Source organism: Limulus polyphemus, unplaced genomic scaffold (genome assembly GCF_000517525.1).
Source record: "Limulus polyphemus unplaced genomic scaffold, Limulus_polyphemus-2.1.2 Scaffold878, whole genome shotgun sequence".
Lineage (NCBI taxonomy): Eukaryota > Metazoa > Arthropoda > Merostomata > Xiphosura > Limulidae > Limulus > Limulus polyphemus.
The window spans coordinates 93959-114733 of record NW_013666488.1 but is presented as its reverse complement, the minus strand read 5'-3'; the positions used below and the strand labels follow the sequence as shown (position 1 = coordinate 114733).

General features: G+C 31.9%; 1 protein-coding gene across 1 annotated transcript in view; it reads right to left on the bottom strand.

Moving 5' to 3' along the window:
• Positions 1 to 3313, bottom strand: part of LOC111086141 (trissin receptor-like) — a 33953-nt gene extending 30640 nt beyond the window's left edge. The window contains exon 1 of the mRNA XM_022387807.1: positions 3269 to 3313. The gene's annotated coding sequence lies outside the window, so the exon portion shown is untranslated. The remainder of the gene's footprint in view (positions 1 to 3268) is intronic.
• Positions 3314 to 20775: the final 17462 nt, after the last annotated feature.

Below are 20775 nucleotides of genomic sequence, written 5' to 3'. Positions count from 1 at the left end.
GTGAAATTATTTATCAAAATTATTCACATATTTAATGAAATTTATCGATTTTATTATTATTCTGTAAAACTAAACTGTAATCAGTGGCTTCTTAACGTTCTGATATTTAATGTTTTAATTGGAATACATTATTTACATAGTATTACTTTGGAGCATTATGTCGGTGAGGAAAAGCATAAGGGAAAAAAAACCTAGAATACTCACTGATAATTTAATGTACCACAAAGCTTGTATAATGTGTGTATAAGATATTTAAAGCACTGGCACTGCTTTTATATTCCAAGATAAAAGTTGAATTTCTTATTCAGTTTTATCATAGATATAAGAACGTAATTCCAAACGTTTAATTACATATATATATATATATATATTTGTTTGTTTGCTGTTATTAAGCAAAAATCTACATAATGGGCTACCTGTGCTATACCAATCACGGGTATCGATACCCGGTTTTTAGAGTTATAAGCCTTCCGACTTACTGCTCAACCGTTGGGGGCTTGTTGTTTTAAAATAATTCTCGTACATTTTTTCTGGAATTTTCAAAATAGTTAAATTATTTTCAGTTTCAATGCATATCAACAATAGCAATATAACAACGAGAAAAAAAACCGGACAAGTCGTTATTTTGTTACTAATAATTCTTAAAAAATTATAGCCGGGTATCTTGGTTTCCATGGATTACGTCACGTAGCCGCCGAAAAAATAAAGAAAAATATCACATTAAATACTTTCGGGCCGTGAGTGCATTATGAGGGTAATGGTCTCATCACATTATTTGGTCTAATAACAGTAGCCCACAAATTGGCGGTGGGAAATGTTGACTGCCTCCCAATGATACAGCGGTATGTCTGCGGACTTATAACGCCAGAAACCGAATTTCGATACCCGTGGTGGGCAGAGCACAGACAGTCCATTGTGTAGTTTTGTGCTTAATTACAAATAAACAAATATCGACTAGCTGCATTCCCTCGAATCTATCATTTCAAACTTATAGGACGGCTAGTGCAGATAACCCTTTTGTATGCTTGCGTGAAATTCAACAAACAGTAAACAAAAACAACGATACCTCTGTCATAGCATATACTCCAAAGTGTACTGGCTAAATTTTATTTTAATACATTTATTAAAATGGTAAACGTATTTTTCATTTTGCTAGAATTCACAGAAATTACAAAAGAGTTTTAATAATGTTCAACAAATGAAATTAGCCTTGAGTTAAATAGTTGAATATCCTAAGTAGTATGGATAGCTGTTCCAGTTTTAATGAAATACCCTATAACGCTCAGGTTATATGGTTTTTATCGTTTTGTTTTAAGACTTCTTGAACCTACGTGTTTTTCTGACATCATGGACTTAGGATATTGAATTATGATACTAATTTTATTATTCATCATTAAGGTTTATCTTGTTACGAGATGTAATCTTTAAGATAAGCAAATTCCGTGGGTGTTTCAAGTCACGTACTGTAGAACATCTGTAAATTTCTCGGTACTTCTAAATCGGTTATGTTGTCACATTTGTTTTGTTATAAGTTATTCCATGCCATCGCATATTTCACCACTAGCTACTAATGCGCTTATAGAACGTATCTGAGCGCGTTAAACACAACGTTTATTTGTACCTCAACACAACTATTGGTAAAACTGTAGATTGAATATAAAAATTAAGTTTGCGAGGTTAGTGGGATATATTTTCACTAAAATAAATGTTCATTATTAACAATAGAATGACGAATTTATAACAAGAAAAATATATTATGATCTCTTTGTTTCATTCCAGTCTTCATTGAAATTATATGTTTGCCAAATGCATAATATTCTTTCTTTCATGAATTTTTCAATTTCAAATAGACATAATTTAGTTGTTTGTTTCTTGTTGTTTTTTGAAATGAAAAAACATTTGGTTGACCAGTTCAGAAACTGTTTCTTGATGTTACTGCCTTTTTATATCCGTGTCAAATATACTAAAGTCATTTACCACCGCCCCTAATTTTAAACTACTGGGCAGAAGAAAGACAGCCAGTCAGCTGCACCCTTCCACTCTACATGCATGCTAGGGGATTGACAGTCGCTCCTATAACGTACCTACAACGTAAGTGACGGAATTATATTGTGGTAGCGTACGTATGCGAACGTGGCTCGCCATCTCCGTAATCCAGAGCTCTACCATAGGAATAACCCTCGTCTATCTTATTATGTTCTCAAAATAATTGCTTAGTTAAAAGATTTACTCAACTATCTACTAACGGTTAATGGAATGTGTTTTTGTTTATTTCTTATGGGATAACCATCATATTATTTTAGCTTTCTAAAAAATTTTGTTTATTTTAGAGCAAAGCCACATTAGGCTATCTGCTGTGTCCACCGCGGAAAATATAATACCAGATTTTAGTATTGCAAGTTCGTAAGCATACCGCTGTCTCACCAGGAGACCTCTATTAGAACAATGGGATAGTTATAAATGTGCTAATAAATTAGCATAGCACTATACAATATTTTATACGGAATGATCTATGCTTATAGCTAGAATTCTCCACCATATAAGTTTCATGGTGGTTCAATGGTAAGCTAAAATTCGGGATTCGATACTCGTACTCCAAATACTCCATAGTGTAGCTTTTCACTTAAAACAAACCAGTTCAATGTATAAAATGCATTTACTAGTATTTTTAGAAATTTCAGGTAAACTAATACTATATTATACACACTCAACATTTATAAAAAGAAATTATAAAAATAATTTTAAAATAATATGTAACTCGCAAAACATATTGAAAATAGTATTACTCTAAAATAGCAACATGAAATTCTGAATGTTTTGTGAAATCTCTTTTTTCTTAGATACAGTTAGTAACATTGTATGGATCATTCTAAGAGAAACCAGATGTTTAAACTTTTCTACCTGTCTATCATATCTCTTTCACATTTTTATAACATTTTAAATCTGTTTCCGCTCTTTGATTTCAGTGTTGTAGTACTAGATTGCATTTCTGTCCTATAAAAATGAATATGTACATTATAGGTCCACCTTCATAAGATGCATTAAAGGAATAGCAATATTTGTTTCACTCCATTAACAGATTATGATTTATAAAGACGATGCTCATTATCGGAATTTCACCATAACAAAATCTCAAACTTCGATTCCTAATAATGAGTAGATTTGAACATCATTGTAATTCTATACTTGTGAAAAATTCAACGAATATTCAAAATAAAGAAATAACATAATTTAAAAACTACGCCAATAAAAACGTTTTTTAGCTTACCAAGTGTAGTTTCTGTATGTCTGCAAGTTCGTGTGTCGTTTTAACTCAAACTGCTTCCGTGAGACAAGGATAAAGCAGTAAGGGAAAACTGGTTGCGCCCTCTGTGGAAGAAGTGGTTGAAAGAGGTGATGAAAAAAATGTACAATTATAGTTTTTTTAGTTGCAACCATTATTTAAATATATGTGTATTCTTTTGGTAAAGAGAAAGTCGTGAATATCAACAAAGATACCAACTTAAAGTAAGGAGCTCTCCAGAGAACCCGAATCGTCATCTCAAGTAGAAAGAAAAACTGTAGGCAAAAGAAATCCAGTAAAAAAAAAAACACTTCCATTATTTGAACTAATTTGTATGATTTACGATTTAGAATATTATTTCTTTGATTTTATCGTATCTTATCAGATTTTAGTACACTGGTAGCAGACGGATGTTGCAATATAAATAGCTGTTTACGTGAAATACAACAGAATGTACTGAAACAATATATTTATATATTAGTGTGTGGGTGTTTCTTTCTGAATTAACAGACCAACGGTAGCAGACAAATAAATGTTTCTTCAAGCGAAACCTAAACGACTTAGAAAGTTCTTCGTAATTGTAGAACATATAGTATTATTTTTACTTCGCATTCTTAAGGTTCTGATTTCTTTACGAAACATTTTTGTTTTATTATCATATTTGGGTGCGTTTTAACAGTTTTATATGGGTTGGATAAAAAAACAAAAAAGAAACCCCCAGTAGAAATGACTTGATAACCTCTCCCATGTTGCTGCGTAAGTAACGTGGAAGAGATCTTGGATATGTTTAAATAATATAGACCATCTGTTTAAGAGGCCACTGGAAAAATAAATTATTAAGTCAGCTAAGGATCTAGTCAAGTCAACAACTGGGGCAGAAAATATATACATCTTCAAGCAGGTGTTTATTTATATATAAATATGACTACTAAATTCGAAAAGTTATTTGTATTCATTTTAGCCAAGCATAAGTGATCTTTGTATTATTTTTAGCCATGTATAAGTGATCTTTGTATTCCTTTTAGCCAGGTATAAGTGATCTTTGTATTCTTTTTAGCCAGGTATAAGTGATCTTTGTATTATTTTTAGCCAGGAATAAGTGATATTTGTATTCCTTTTAGCCAGGTATAAGTGATATTTGTATTCCTTTTAGCCAGGTATAAGTGATCTTTGTATTCCTTTTAGCCAGGTATAAGTGATATTTGTATTCATTTTAGCCAGGTATAAGTGATCTTTGTATTCTTTTTAGCCAGGTATAAGTGATCTTTGTATTCCTTTTAGCCAGGTATAAGTGATCTTTGTATTCCTGTTAGCCAGGTATAAGTGATCTTTGCATTTCTTTTAGCCAGGTATAAATGAATACCTCATGTTTACTCGCACTTAGTTTCTAATATTCACAATTCTATATTTCAGCAAATGATGTCATTTAACTGTACCATGTTCTAACGGGCTAAGAAGGAATGTAGATCTTATAATACAGTAAACTCAAACGTATCAAAGCTAAGCTATAATACTTAAAAAAGGCCCTCATCTTTTGTTTTCCACTTAACAGAATATGTCCCGGCCTCTTGGAAGAAAGCAAATATTCTCATGTTCCATATGAGAGAAAACCAGTGAATAAACCAAGATACTTACAAACCAATCAGCCTGACCAGTTGCTTAGGAAAAATTTTAGAATGTATAATTAGAAGTAAATTAACTGCATATTTTGAAATATCAAAGAAAATTGATTCCGAAAATCTAGACAAACAGTAGATCACCCGGTAAGGTTAACAGAAACACTGATTGATAGATTTAACAAAAAAGAATGCACTGTCGCTTGCTTCCTCGATATCGAGAAAGTATTCGACACTGTATGGCATAACTGTATTAGAAATGGAACTAAGTGGTTGTCCAACTTTCTGGGAGACAGAAAGTGTATAATTAATGTAGAGAGAACCTATTCAGAGTATTTTATTCTAGAGGCGGAGTCCCCCAGGGAGGGGTGGTTAGCCTAATATTTTTCATCGTGTATGTCAGTAACATACCCCTAATCGACCCGAATGAAGGGTTTACCTCACAATTCGTGGACGGTGTGGAAATCTGGAAAAGCTCTCTAATTCCGACAATAACAGCAACTAACTTACAACCTCATCTTAACAGAAATACAGAATTGAAGTAAACAAACCTAAAACACAACTACTTCTATTGATAAAATCAACTAAAATGTCAAAATATCCCCAAATATTTGCAAGGAACTCGCCTCCAGAATGCCACATCAGCAAAATTCTTCGGAATCACATATGATTCCAAACTAAATTGGAATAAACATATAAATGACGTAACAAACACAGCATGGAAACGGGTAAATTATGTTAGGAGTAGTCTGTCAGGACGAAACAAAGGTATACAGCTAAAATCATTCTTAAACTCTATACATCATATGTCAGTCCGGCCTAATACATTATATCACAACGTACCAAATTGTACCTAGTACATTATATCACAAAACATAATCAAAAATAAATTGCAAGCTATTCAAAACAAAATATTAACTACATCATATCTCATACCAAGAAGTGCATAATCATTCAAACACATCATACATATCTGACAGACTTCAGCTTGGACAATGAAATATTTCCATAAAAATCTGTATAAGAACAATCTACTGACAGAAATTATGAGATACGTCATACATGATGGAATGTTGCCTACCCCATTAATTAGCTACATTAACTATAATAAATAAGTCACCTACAGTTAGTACTTACATTATCATTAGGATAAAATATTATAAGTTTATTAAAGGGTATATGTTTAAATACACTTATAGTAAGTTAAACTAGTGAAAAGCGCGCGAGTAACTATTGAACTGTTAATGAGTGTGCAGGACAACTGCACGGCCTGGCGTCAGTGAAGTCTTGGTCACGCACAAATGTTAACAGTGTATTATACATGGACATGGCTTTATGAAAAGGGTCGGATGAAATAACCTAATGCATGCTACAGCGTTCGTGTAAATACAACATTAACATTTACTGAAACAAACATAAACAACTCTATAGAAGGGGAAAAGGTACAAAAATGAACCTGACTCCTCCAAAGGTCGCGGCCGAAACACCGATGAAGACCTTTGATTGATTGACATGCCTCTTAAAGACCCAAACAACACTTTTTGCTAGCAGTTCGCAGAAGGTGTTGCAATCTGGAAGTGTGCCCCAAACCCAACAACAACATACAATATACAACCACTAGTAAACGAAATAGAATTGTACTGCAATAAGCGGAGAATTAAAATTAATGCGCACAAAACACAAGTCATATTATTTACAAAATCGTATAAAACAAGCAAATTAATACCACATTTATATCTAGACGGGACTCTCTTACAGGTAGTAACATCAGCAAAATTTTTAGGGATTACATTTGACTCAAAATTAAACTGTATACCACACATTAATAGCATAAAAATCAGAATTTTGAAAAAAAAGGAGCTTCACCAGAATATATATTAAAAATTTATAGAACATACATAAGACCAGTTGTAGAATATTCCTGTATAACATGAATAAATGTATCAAAAATACACATCAACAAATTACAGCAAATACAAAACTATATTTTAAAGAAAGCATATAGAGTCCCACGATCAACAAATTCAGCATTTCTACACAACTATTCAAACATGTCAACACTATCAGACAGACTCCTAAATACCTCGCTTCAATATTATATAAAATATTAATAAAAATGAACTGAAGAGCAAACTGGAGAGTTACATAATACATTATGATCCAAGCCCTAAGTACCTCTCCCCTCTAAACAACATAAATAAGAAACTTGCAGGCCACACAGTGCTAGGCTAATTGAATCCTAGACACAAACATAGCTCTATTTTAAAAGGGTTTTGTATGTAAAAATGGAATTATGTGTGTGTGTGTGTATATATAATTCCTAAGTGGAACTGTATTGTGAACACGAACTTATAGTGCGATCATGCATAAGTGAAGCTAGTGAAAACATACAAGTTAATATTACCCCATGATTTGGACATGGTACAAAAAGGGTATGTGAATTAAAACTGCGGACAATAGGCAAAATATAAAATGCTGTGAGTAATGCAACAACGTAACAAGGGTTATTACCTAGGATTCAGTAAGGGTGCAAACAATATAATAATTTCTGAAAGGGAGGAAGAGGGCAATGCTGAATCTGACTCTCCCTTGTCCAAAACATGGACCGAATACCGATAAAGAAGAATACTTTGACACCGATTCATGTGCCAAAACTGGCACATGTTCATGACTAAGAAAGATTACTATGATATGTTCCTGTACGACATATTTGTAATATTCAAATCTGTTGAAAAAAAGAATACCTATAATTATGAGCCAATCAGTTTAGCAAGTTTTTTAGGTAAACTATTAGACAAAAATATAAATTATATTTGATTAAAAAATTATCGAATTGAGTTTTTTAATAACTTTACTAGGTTAACAGAATGTGTTTACAAAGGTTTAAATGATGTTCGTAAACAGCTGCTGTATTTTAGGGTGTTAAAAACCTTTGATAGCGTTTCGTATAAACGTTTACTGTTAAATTACTTATTAGGTTTAATGTATCATTTGTTAATTTATAGGGTATCAGGATCAAAGTTTTATAACTGATAAAATGTAAATTAAAGTGCAAAAAGCTAAACAGTTTACAAGTTGTTACAAATAATTGTAATAGATTTGATACAAGAATCTCAATTTCTACTCCTATAAATATTTTACATCAGGATCTACATAAAAATAGATTAATAACATTAACGTGCAAGTGTTGTACGAGTAAAAATAAAATAAGTGATGTAAATTTTGAAAATCTAATAACAAATTTAAAAAAATGAGAAAATTTAATATACCTATATCACCTTATAATATATCTTTTTAGATAACATTTAGATCACCGTACTTCATGTAAGAAATATAAATGATACATATATATAAAAAAATTCTTATTACATTGTTATTTTGCTGTTTTAAGCTTATTTTATTGTTTCACAGGTATATAACTTATATCATTTTTACTTTTTATTATTATTATTTATATCGGAGTCAAGCAAGATATATAATACAGTGCACGTATAACACTAGGCATATTTCACTACTTCAAAATCCCACTTTCGTACAGGCTATGAAAAGGTTTGTCTTATCCATTCAGCCTCACAGTTCTTCTGTGATCGTGCTTGAATATTCAAAAGAATATCACAGAGTTATTGCTTATTAAGTTTATGAACTTTCAAAGCATCGTAGATAGCAGGTTTACTTTCTCGCTCGAACAGCATACAGAATGGTGTTATCAAGTTTTTTAACATAAGACTAGTGCTTGCCAACACTACATCTAGTGGTAACAAAACTCAAGAACAAATTGAGATATTCATATGAACTGTTTTTGAAATAAATTTTGTAAGCTGATTGGTGAATGTTGCTTTATCTTTTATTTATTTACTTTCAAAAATTATGACATAATTGGTTTACAGAGGAACATCTTTTTTATGCTTGTTATAATGCATCAATTTCAAAACACAATTTTTTAGGAACGTAGTTTCTGCTATTTACGTGATATGAAAGCTGTTATTATATTATTATGTACTTTCATGCTACCTAATTCATTTCTATACATCTGTTACTTTCATCTTACTAAAGTATGACTTTTAAGAAATGATTAATAGCAGAACTCCGACACAATTGAGGAAAAAAAGTCTTAAGAGAATTGGACGCGAACAGCTAAAACAATGTTCTCAGACTAAAATAAATAGCATACATCCCAATGAAATGCATTAGTACTCCAATTTTTTTATCTTTAGTAATTTTCATTCATTTCTCATAGTCCTTGCGGACCGTTGAACCGATGGCAGATCTTGCTCTGCCATCGTTTCTAAAGCTGTTTCTTACGTCAAGGATGCAACCCACTTGACAGCCTTCCTTCTTTGAAAGGACGAGCATGTTTGGTGTGACGGGGGTTCGAACCCGCGACCCTCAGATTGCAAGTCGAGCGCCTTAACCCTTTAGTAATTTACGAATGTTAATTTCTGGCTATGGCCGGGGAAATTTCATTTATAATCAGAGGAAATACATGTTTTTTGACAACACATATTATTAAACAAATTGTATAAAATAAATTATTTTAAAGTACATAATTATTACCTTAGGATATTGCGTTACATGTTTACAATCAACCACTTCATATTTTGTAGTTTGAGTAAAAGTTCTATTCAATAAGCCATTGTTTTAAGATCTATGACATAAAAGCAATAATTTTGTTGTTTACAACTTTAAAAAAAATATCTTTAAGTCGACATGTTCCATAAAATTGAAGTTCTGTTTACATGATGAAGATTTAGAATGATACTTACATATGTTACAACACCCTATCAGACAAGACTGAAAGACACTTTCATGCTGTGTTAGAGAAAGTTTTAGCAAAGTAGCTTACTTAACAAACGCGATTTTTACTATCCAGATAATTTGTTTACCAGAAACGTATATTGTTATGGGTGTTTGCATATATACATAAAGCACAAAAACCTGTGTGTTTGTCTACTTGTTCCTTTTTCTAACTACTCTAAGGTCGCTGGGCCAATCTCAACCAAACTTTATGGGATGATAGTTTGGAACAAAGAACATGTTAATGGAGGTTCATAACCCCTCCATCCTCATTATTTATGTTATTGAGCATTTATTATCTTTGATGTAAGTAAACGTTAACTAGATTCGTGCATAATACAACGTTTTTACATTAACTACTTTGATGCCCCCCAGTGGCACAGTGGTATGTCTGCTTTGTGCTTAATTGCAAACAAACAGAATAACTACTTTCATATTTTAATTTAATTCTATCTTAAAGGAAAGTCATTTAAGAATACAAAAGAATCTTGTCGGTCGAAGTGAACATTGATTCATGGCGTAACTTTGCTTGTATTCCAGAATGGTCCAAATATAAGGTTCTGGCTTTACTGCTTATCTCTTGGCTAACTTTGTAACTAACTATTTCACCAACTAGCTTGGTTTAGCGTCAGCTTTTATATTAATTTCTCTAAGCAAACATTGCTGGTTATCATTAACCCAATTATTTCTGATATATGATGATGCTTAACGTAGTCCATGGAATGTTTCACAAGAACTCCATTTTACAATACGCTCATAGAAGTAATAGCATCCTTGATCACTGATTAATCTTTCGTCCACTCAGCCAACCATCGTTTCAGTAACTGATATTTATGCTATTTCACTATATTTTCATGGTGAAATCTCTCAATGACTCCTTTATCAAGATATTATTTCTATATGATCTAAGATTGAGATGCTTAATATTTTTCAATTAGTTAGTGTGTCCTACAGCTTGAATAACTATTGGATATCACAATGCTCCTTGACGGCATCTTAACGTGAAACGTTTCACACAGGATCCATTTCTTTTTTATTACCCTAGGACCACTCAACAGAAACCAGAGGACTTATATCTAACTCATGATACACCCCCTACTCTACGCATTTCATACAGAAATGCTGATATTCAACACTTCTGCATTACTTCGCTATATCTGAATTATGACTCGGTTCGTTAACATTAGTTTAATATGCAAAGTGACAAAACATTAATCACGGCATCTTTATTAGATAATGTGTTTTCTAATCTGGTCTTACTGAGTAACCTGTGCTTTCACTGGCTATACTTAAGGTGAGCATACGATTAGTGTAAATTTATTCAGCGGTTTGGGTTTTACATGTTGCACAATTATATCACAAAATAAAAAAATGAATACTTTTAAATTTAAAAAAATACCGATGTTGACACTTTTGCGTAATCCATATTTGTATGACAAAATATCTAGAGTCATCTTTAAACGGTATTACGGTTTAATTTTATCACATATTCAAATAATTAAAGCAAAAACACATTAGAAACTAAATTTTTCTAAGATGGCCGTCACAATAACACAAAATGGGTGCAAAGAAGCTAAAATTTTCCACATTTGAGCAAAACACTACAAGTAAAATTGTATATAATTCAATGCATATGATAATCAAATATGTGCTAATAGAGAAGTTAATTTCTCCAAATATATCATGTGTTAATTCTTTTACAGGTGAAACAATTTCCATAGTAAATACTCTGAGATTATAAAGACGTGTTCAGAAAGAGAACTAAAACAAGTCATAATCCAGCCGTGGTAAGTAAATTGTGGCGTCTTTGTAACAGAAAGGTCAGTGGCAAAAAAAACATCCACATTCCCCAGACAAAATTACACAAGATAATCAAAAAGTATTATCCATTTGGAAACGACAACCTTGTCACGGAACCTTTTGCAATGGAATCTGTACTGCAGGGTTGGTGTCAAGATACACGATCGTTAAATAAAGCATGACGATACGTGACAAGGACTGTAATTACGTGTTGTGTCTTCAAATTCGTTTTAATACAACGTACTGAACCTCGTCAGACATTTAATATAAATATTTTATAGCTTGTAAAAGAAATAATTATATAGAAAATTAGCATAAAAAACATTTTTAACCAGAAAAATACTCATAATACAAAGATATAGGTAAAAACAGCTAAAAGTTTTTGGAATAATTCGTTTATTCCAGCGCATTTTAACATTTTATACAGAAAATATTTTTAAAGTTATAAGTAAAAATGGCAAAATCAGATATGACACATGGATAGAATTAAAGCAAATACAGCAAGTTTCAATTTGAGCTTATTTATTTACTTCTAATGTAATTTCAAATTTATTAAATTACATCTAATTTCATCTCCGTAGATACTTCGAATCGAAAATCTATATTTTCCTAATACTAGAAATAACTTTCCATTGTCTATCTAAGAATTCTAGCATACAATTTTCATGTCATTTAAGAGCTTATCAACCCCTAAAATGCACAAGCTCCAGGTTGAGTTCCCTGAGATGAAATGAACATAGATTGTGAAACATTCGTTGAATATTGCTACAACAATTTACGATGTAACGTATCATTGTACGCCATCTACAGTGTGCATTATGAATGAGGAAAACAAATAAGAAAATTTTTTAGAAGCGTAATATACAAATGTAGGTTGGTGTGTGGATAGCAGAGGCTGACATTTTGTTTTTCTTATATTTCTGAACAAAAACTATGTAATGACATTTGAATTTGAATATATACCCAGGAATTAATGCATTATATTAGATTTATATATTTAAGTGGGGAAGCATATTTTTAGTAAACGATTTTGTTTGTTTGCTTGTAATTAAGTACAAAGCTACACAATGGGCTAGCTTTGCTCTACCTACCACAGCTATCAAAACCCGGTTTCTAGCGTTGTAAGTCAGACATACCGATTTGCCATTGGTGGCTTTAGTAAACGAAAGCATTGAGGTAAAACATTGTAAGATCATAAAAAATAAACACTATACACGTAAACAAATTAAAAATACCCAGGCTGAACTTTAATTTCAACATTATAATGTAATTATAAACTTATAAAGTAAGCGAGCATCTTAAGAAAATATTCATTTGTTCTATTGCAGTTGATAGTCGTTCTGTAAAGAAAAGATATAATCGAGAAGTCAACTTAGCCTTCTAATACTGTATAAAATTGAAATGACTCCTTGAACTCATTGGTGACGCCTGAAATATGTATTTTAATGTGCTGTTACAATGTTTTATTCACCAAGACGAGTAAATGGCCTGCCAACGATATAAGCCAAATATGGGTTATTGGATACTTTATTCCAATTTTATAAGTGTTGAAAAGATAACTCAAGCAGAAAACACTTTTTTTTTATAAAAAAAAGTTTTTATTGCAACGATAACATTTTAGATAAAGAAATGAAAGCCGTATGATCGCAACAGTTCCCTTAAAAACCTAGATTTATTCAGTGGATTTAAAGAGATTCTACCGCTGCTCATACATTAAAATACATCGTTAAATTCGTACAGATACTCCTTTCATCACATGATAAATGTAATGTATTTCATCCGCTAATAGGTAACGAGGACTTTTTGTCGAGCAGCGCACGAATGGGAATAATATTAAGATAAATTTCGGAGCACATGTATCTTAATTTCAATTCCAGAAATATGCATGGCTTGATCACACAGTAACCGGTACCCACATCAGAATCTTCTATCGCGATTTAGTTTAAATGTAGCGATAAAATATTTTCTTTAACACTCAAGATAATGGTAGGCCCATAATTGAACTTTGCTTAAATAATTGTAATATCAATCAGAAATCACATTTAATAAGATGTAAAGAGAAGTACATTTACTACCTTAAATATTTCTGTATTAAGTAGGCTGGGTATGGCTTGCACTGTTAAAATATTTCACCATAAATAAGGGTAAAAAGCACTGTTTAAAATTCCTGATGATGACAAAACCTTGTCGAAACGTTGTACATTTGCTGTCATGTTAAGCTTATATTAAAGTTTTTCTTCATTACCCATTTAAGCCGTCTCCAGCCATTACTGTTTAAAATGTTTCAGTATTTTTAAGAGTAATATTTACTGTACCTTTATTCCAGAAACGCCCGTTAGAAAACTATTAGTGTGACGTGTTTTAGCAGTAACCGTATTTCTAAAAGGCTTTTTTTTATAAAACTATCGATATAACCGTTTTTGGATGGTGATAGTTCGGACGTATATTGACAAAAGTACCATTTCTACTTATTTAACAGGAAGCGTGGTGTGTAATGTCTGTTATAAAATATTTAAATCAGTCATGATGTAATGGTGACGGACAAATTGATACATATACACCAAAGTTATTTAGTTCTAATTATGAAATGGATGAAAAACCATAAAATAAAAAATACAAACAATATAAAAAATAAAATGAAAGTGCTTTATCTTCTTACTTTAGCAACTTGTCCAAAATTAGCCAGGTATTCATGATGTTAAAGTGTACTATACCTAAACTATGAGTTTGTTGCGAATACGCAGTTATTAGTTCAATTCTGCATAAAAAAGCTAATGAGTCAGGTAATCGTAATATATGGTGATTTTTATCTGATTAGGTTCGAACTTGTAATACGTAACACGCGTTATTTCGAGTTGACGTCGGTATAAGTCATTTAATAGGGAGCTAGCTAGCTCTGTAGTTCTCGCTGTTCACACGCCGATTACAGGTCGAGTTTCCACCGATGTCGTTAGGAAATGTTTTCGTAAAAGTACTAATGTCCAATATGATTTATAAACATTCCTGGTCAAATATCTGAACTTTCTTTATTACTAAGTGTTAATCACAATTATAGCTTCCGAGGTTTATAGTATACCAACTAGAGCAACCCAATAATAGATACTATATTTTGGCGCGTCGCGTTGGTTATATTTATAGGCGTATGGAGAGTTTCAGTTTTACGTAACAATATTGACGCTAACACTAGCATTCACGTACACACATATATTGTTGATTCTTACACTCGAGAATCTTTACAACTTTAGAGAATAGGCGGGAGTTTCGCAATACATATTTAACTGCATAAATTATATACATTTCTAAATATAAATTTAATTGAAACAAATATCGATATTAATATATATATATATAGAATAATAAATCCATCACAACCATTAAACGTTCTTTAGTCTCAAAGCAAGGAGTGAATTTCATAAGAAGCACAATAAACATTCGGAAACGCTATCTACATTGACCTTTAAATAAAACTTGCACAGTTAAAACCAAAAGAGGGTTTATCTTTTAGTCTTAGTGGCAAGGGTTCGGATCGTATGATAAACGTATAGCTAAAAGAGGAAACATACTGTGGAATGTTTTTAAAGGCAGCATTAAGTCAATATTTAGAAACTTTTATACAGTGATAAAAACATATTACTTCTTTTAGAATTTTGCAGTTACTCTTATACAGTCTGAAAGATTACAGTGGAATAAAATGTTGTTTGTGCTTAGAATGTATTATTGCTCATTCCGTGGGCATCATGCTTACGCTGCGCTGTTTGAAAATAATGTTATTTTTCCACTAATGATAAGTATGCTGAATATGTAATATTTATACCTTATTAACTACACAAGAGTTGTTCACGTAAATCATTAATTGATCCTGTTAGAAGGAGATAATTATGTGATAGAAGTTTGCACCATATTCGTATTCACACTTTCTGCTAGAAAATACACATTTTTCATTAAAACATTTTACGATTATTAATGCTACCAATGCTAAGCTTTCACAAGTAGTGGATCAAAAATGAGAAAAATGTGTCTAAAATATAATTTGACGTGTAGACATCTCATTAATGTCCATATATCAACATCATATTAATCTACTTTAGAAGCTCTAAATTGTTACTCGAAACGTGTAAAAAATTACAAGGCAACACTAACATTTTTGTATTTATCAGTCCTTCCATAATTTGTGAGTGTGCTTAACAGTAGTTTACATCCACTCACGTGTCTTGTAATTCTCTATCCTAGGCCTACGTCGCAGTGAATATGTATACGTTTTAAGCAAGGACAGTTCATTGAAATATGTAGTGTTTCACTAACAATGAGATGCTGCATGTTACGTATTAGATTTTCAAATTACCTGATAAATTTAAATTTTGTAGTTGAATTTTACTTTGGATATTATCATGATAGTAGTTTTAGCAATTCCTAAGAAAATGTCACGCTTTTGTGCGACAGTAGTTCTAACAATTTCTAGGGAAACGTTTCGCTTCTATGTTCAAATATTCGCCGGTTAGACTGTTCCAGATACACTTTGCTTTAGAATTACACTGTTTATTGAAGAAGTACAACTTACACCTAGTATGTATAACAACATTTTTGTGTCATTGTGTGACTTTACACACAAACGACTTGATTATGTGGTTGCTCAACATATTTATGCCATTAGGTTAAAAATATAAGACCCAATAGTACAGATTACAAAGCTGTGTATTAAAGACATTAATGCTATTAAACTTCTACATAAAAAATCAACCTTTTTTTCAAATTCATATTTTTTATGGCTGATAATAGTAATAATAATAAAACCTATCTACGTTTATTTTTCAACGAGTAAAATCGTTTGACCAATAGCAAGCAACTTTTATTTATGACTCTGAAGTATAAGCTAGTTTCTAATTTCAATACTATATTCCAGTCAAACAAACGGCTAAGCACATATAACACTTGCAAGACATGTTATACGTAAACCGATTTCAAGCAACTTGTATATTTTTCATAGCTATTCTAAGGATCAGTAGCCGAACTAAATGTCCGTATCTTTTTCATTCATTTTTATGCTTTACCCGTTAGATAATTTATATTAAGTAAATATTTCTTTCTCTACACATGAGTTAACAATTGATGCTCTATTCTATCTTTAACAAAATATTTGTTAGGCATTTATTTCATTTAGTATTTCAATTTTCTAATCAAACGATCAAGTATCATAAAATATTATAGCTAAAAATTATTTTAAACAGATTACATATTATTATCCATCACATGTTTCTAGTATTAAAGGAATCGTTAGAAACACTGATACTGATTTATTTACTTTCTAGACAAAACAAAATTAAATGTATTTCCGTTGTTTCGATTGGTCTGAAAATGAGTTCAATTGTACTTTGGATTTAGCAGTTAAATAAATGCCGATATATATCCAGTTTATGATATTTGCCAACAAGATTGCCACACACAGTTTTCTTTTTTTTAATACAACTATATTTTAATACACAAACAATAATACAATTTACAATAACAGTTATTACAAATAGTTACAAACAATGATTTATATACAAAAAATTTACAAACTTACAAACAATATAAAGTATTATTTCTAGTCTGGAACTTCCTTGATATCTTATCGAAGGTTCACGATGAGCAAGGTAATTTCGAGTTGACAAGAAACAATTCACTTAATATAGAGCTAGCTAGCTCTGTGGTCTTCACTGATCACACACACAGATTATGCGCAGATAGTCCTTGTGTATCTCTTCTCAAAATCTGACACAAACAATGAAGGAAAGCTTTCCACCATAAACATACAAAGAGAAAATTCAAAGTTATGACAAAATCACCTAATTTTGTCATTTTACGAGCAAATGAGATCTAGAAAAAGAAAATTAAGGTTCAGAAACGTTACTCGTTGTTGTTGTTTGTTATTAAGCACAAAGCAACACAAAGGGAAATCTGAGCTCTGTCCACCACGGGTATCGAAACCCGGTTTCTAGCGTTATAAGTCCACAGATATGCCGCTGTGCCACTGAGGATCATAAACGTTGCTTAAATTACTAAATTCACAAAATGTCTTCAATATTAATTTAATATTGTGAACGTTATAAATACTTTCTCGAGAAAGCAAATAGAAATCTATTTTCTTTTTCCAGCATTTGAACAATCCAATTTTCGAAATTTAATTTTTTGTTCTCTAATTATGTTATCGTGATTATCTTGTAGTATCTATTAACGTTTTTAGCAGCTACTGAGTGACTCATGGAACGGCTCAGAGTTTTTTTTTTTAAAGTACAAACATTTAACTCATAGCTCCGTCATCTCTTGAATGATTTGAGATCTAATTACAGTTTTGGACGCAGGAGATCAAACTTTTTCGATTGATGTAGAGATCCTGATGAATAATAAAATTGGGTATACATGCGTCACACGCTTGGTATTGCTGTCGCACAAAATATAGTTAATAAAAAGGGAAAAAAAATAGTCTAATTCTGCTTAAAATAATTTCAAGTACTGCGGCTATTGTGGATTCCCTCTTGTTTTCTATCAGCATGGCTCGCGCTTCCCTTGTGTGTACGTGTTTTGTTATTGTTTTACAAATAGAATATTACGATTGTCACTATGTGATCACAGGAGTTCACTGTGGTGGTTAGAGTGGAATCTGCTAGTCTCGTGAACCAAATCCTATGCTAAATATGCTCGCCCTTTTATCTGTAGGAAAGTTATAATGTGAGGGTCCATCCCACTATTCGTTAGTAAAGAGTAGAACAAGAGTTAGTGGTGGGTTTTTGACAAGATGTCTTTCTTCTAGTTATTTCAACAGTAGGGACGGTTAGGGTAGGTAGTTCTTGAATAGCGTTGCGTGAAATTTCAACAAAACAAAACACAGGTGTTACCCTATACGTTTTCTAACTTGGAACAAAATGCTTGCCCAGTATGTCTTTACCATATCATACAGTAGACAACACGTACCTGTTGATTGTCACACGAGTGGTCGAAACGTTGTAATTAAGTTAAACAAAATAATTTAAAAAATCCACTCAGTAGCTGTATCTCCGGACTTTTATTTAAAGTGTATAGTAGATTTTCTCTCCTCACAACGAAACAAAGAGTTGATTGCACAACATTCTTGTGTCATTAAGTCTAAAGAGAAAGGCTCAATAGAAAAGGCACAAGAGAATCAAATCTGGATGCTGAAATATTCATGTTATCAAATGTAATTCAGACACTATTCTTTTTAAGAAAGAGCTATGAAAATGTGTTCATTTAACCTATTGTGTTTCCCAAAGATGTATCCGTTAGCTTACGTTTTCACTAAAAACGATTGTTTGTTTTGCATTTCGCGCAAAGCTACACGAGGGCTATCTGCGCTAGCCGTCCCTAATTTAGCAGTGTAAGACTAGAGGGAAGGCAGCTAGTCATCACCACTCACCGCCAACTCTTGGGCTACTCTTTTACCAACGAATAGTGGTATTGACCGTAACATTATAACGCCCCCACGGCTGAAAGGGTGAGCATGTTTGGTGGGACGGGGACTCGAACCCGCGACCCTCAAATTGCTCAAATACCGAGCAGACTGAAAACGAACGCCAAAGAGCGATATGCTAAGCAATATTATATCTCTTACGACACTTTCAATTGACACTTCGTCTATAGCAATATGTTTATAGCTTCATGTACTTGTAATAAGTAATCAAAAATATTTAAACGGCAATTTCACATATACATAGATGTATTACATAGAATAAAATTGATATTTTATAACATCATACATTGACAAGATTTTGAGCTGTATTAAATAACATATTGTAAAGCTAAGTTGAAAAATATTAAAAATATATATTAATGTTTGTTTTGCCATTTCTTAATTCGAAGCGCTTTGGAATAATGTAATTAGTAACTTAGATGATCACCAAGTGTTGATTATTAAACAATACAACATACGATCACTGGAGTAAGAAATCTATTAGAAGTTAAGTTATTATTCATTTTAACATTAGGGTTTTCATTCTTAGAGGTTAATATTATATCAACGTTTTACATCCTATTTACGCGTTTGGCAAATGCATTCTTCAATCATTATCATTCCCCATTCCTCATTATATACATAATTAATACTCAAACAATCAAGCAAAACAAAATCAAAAGGAAGAACTGTGTTAAAAACATCAAATCCAAACCTGTGATAAAATACATCCAAATGAACAAAATCAAGCCCAAACAAAAGTCAAATCAAAGACGCTGTACAAATGAAGAGGATCCCCCAAGATACAGGCCATAATGTGGGATATAAAATGTACCCTGGGTTTTGGAAGTGACTGCGGAAGTAGGACCCACATTGCGGTGGGGATACACCGTCTATCAGTCTTAACTTCCGTTCGCCAGTCTCACATGAAGTAATTCAAAAAATATAAATAAAATAATCAAAAGAAGTAGAACTTAAGAGAGCGAGGTGTGAGTGCACAACGTCCCACATCTATATTACCCTTCGCTGGCTGCAGACAGTTGTGGGAAGGTGACTGCTCTCTAAAGTATAAGAAAATAAATAAAAAAAGAAAAACGAAATAAGGTCACTTGGGGGGTAAGTAAGATAAACGTACTTCCTGTAGTTGGCATTCCAGTCCCATTGTAGTAGTAAAGCACTACTTAGTAGCACAGTATACAAATTGTATTAGTATAAAATCCCAACCAAGTTATCTAAACCAACTAATATAACTCCCAATCACCTCCTATTAAGTCCACTGTAACTACCAATTTTCAGACTCTACACAATCCTTTATATGCAATAAGGTGTATATCCGCATAAAAGTAGTGCCAAGTTGTTTAAATGACCTTATTAAAACTGAAAGTAATTATTGGAAACTATTAGCAAAATCTTCTTAATGTTTACTTCTTTATGTTTTTAATGCATTTTTATATTTATCACAGAATATCTTAATAATTTCATTCAGAGTTTCTTTATTAAATCTATTGAGTATTTACTTTTTCCATTAATATTTCACCATTAATAATGAAATATTGTAATTTATTACAGATTTTACAAAATCTGAATAATTGTGAAATTATAAAATATAAATATGGCAACATTGTTCAATAAACATTATTTAAAAATATAGACAAAACAACGTTTATTTTACACAATAACATTTAAAAAGTTAAAAATGATTATATGTTTCGGTAGTTTCCCCGACCATCATCAGGAATAAAATTCAATGTGAACAGCGGGTTTTTATACAAGAATGGTTGTACTCATTGTAATTCACCGGGGTGACATGAATATTCAGTACTATCACTAGACAACCCTTC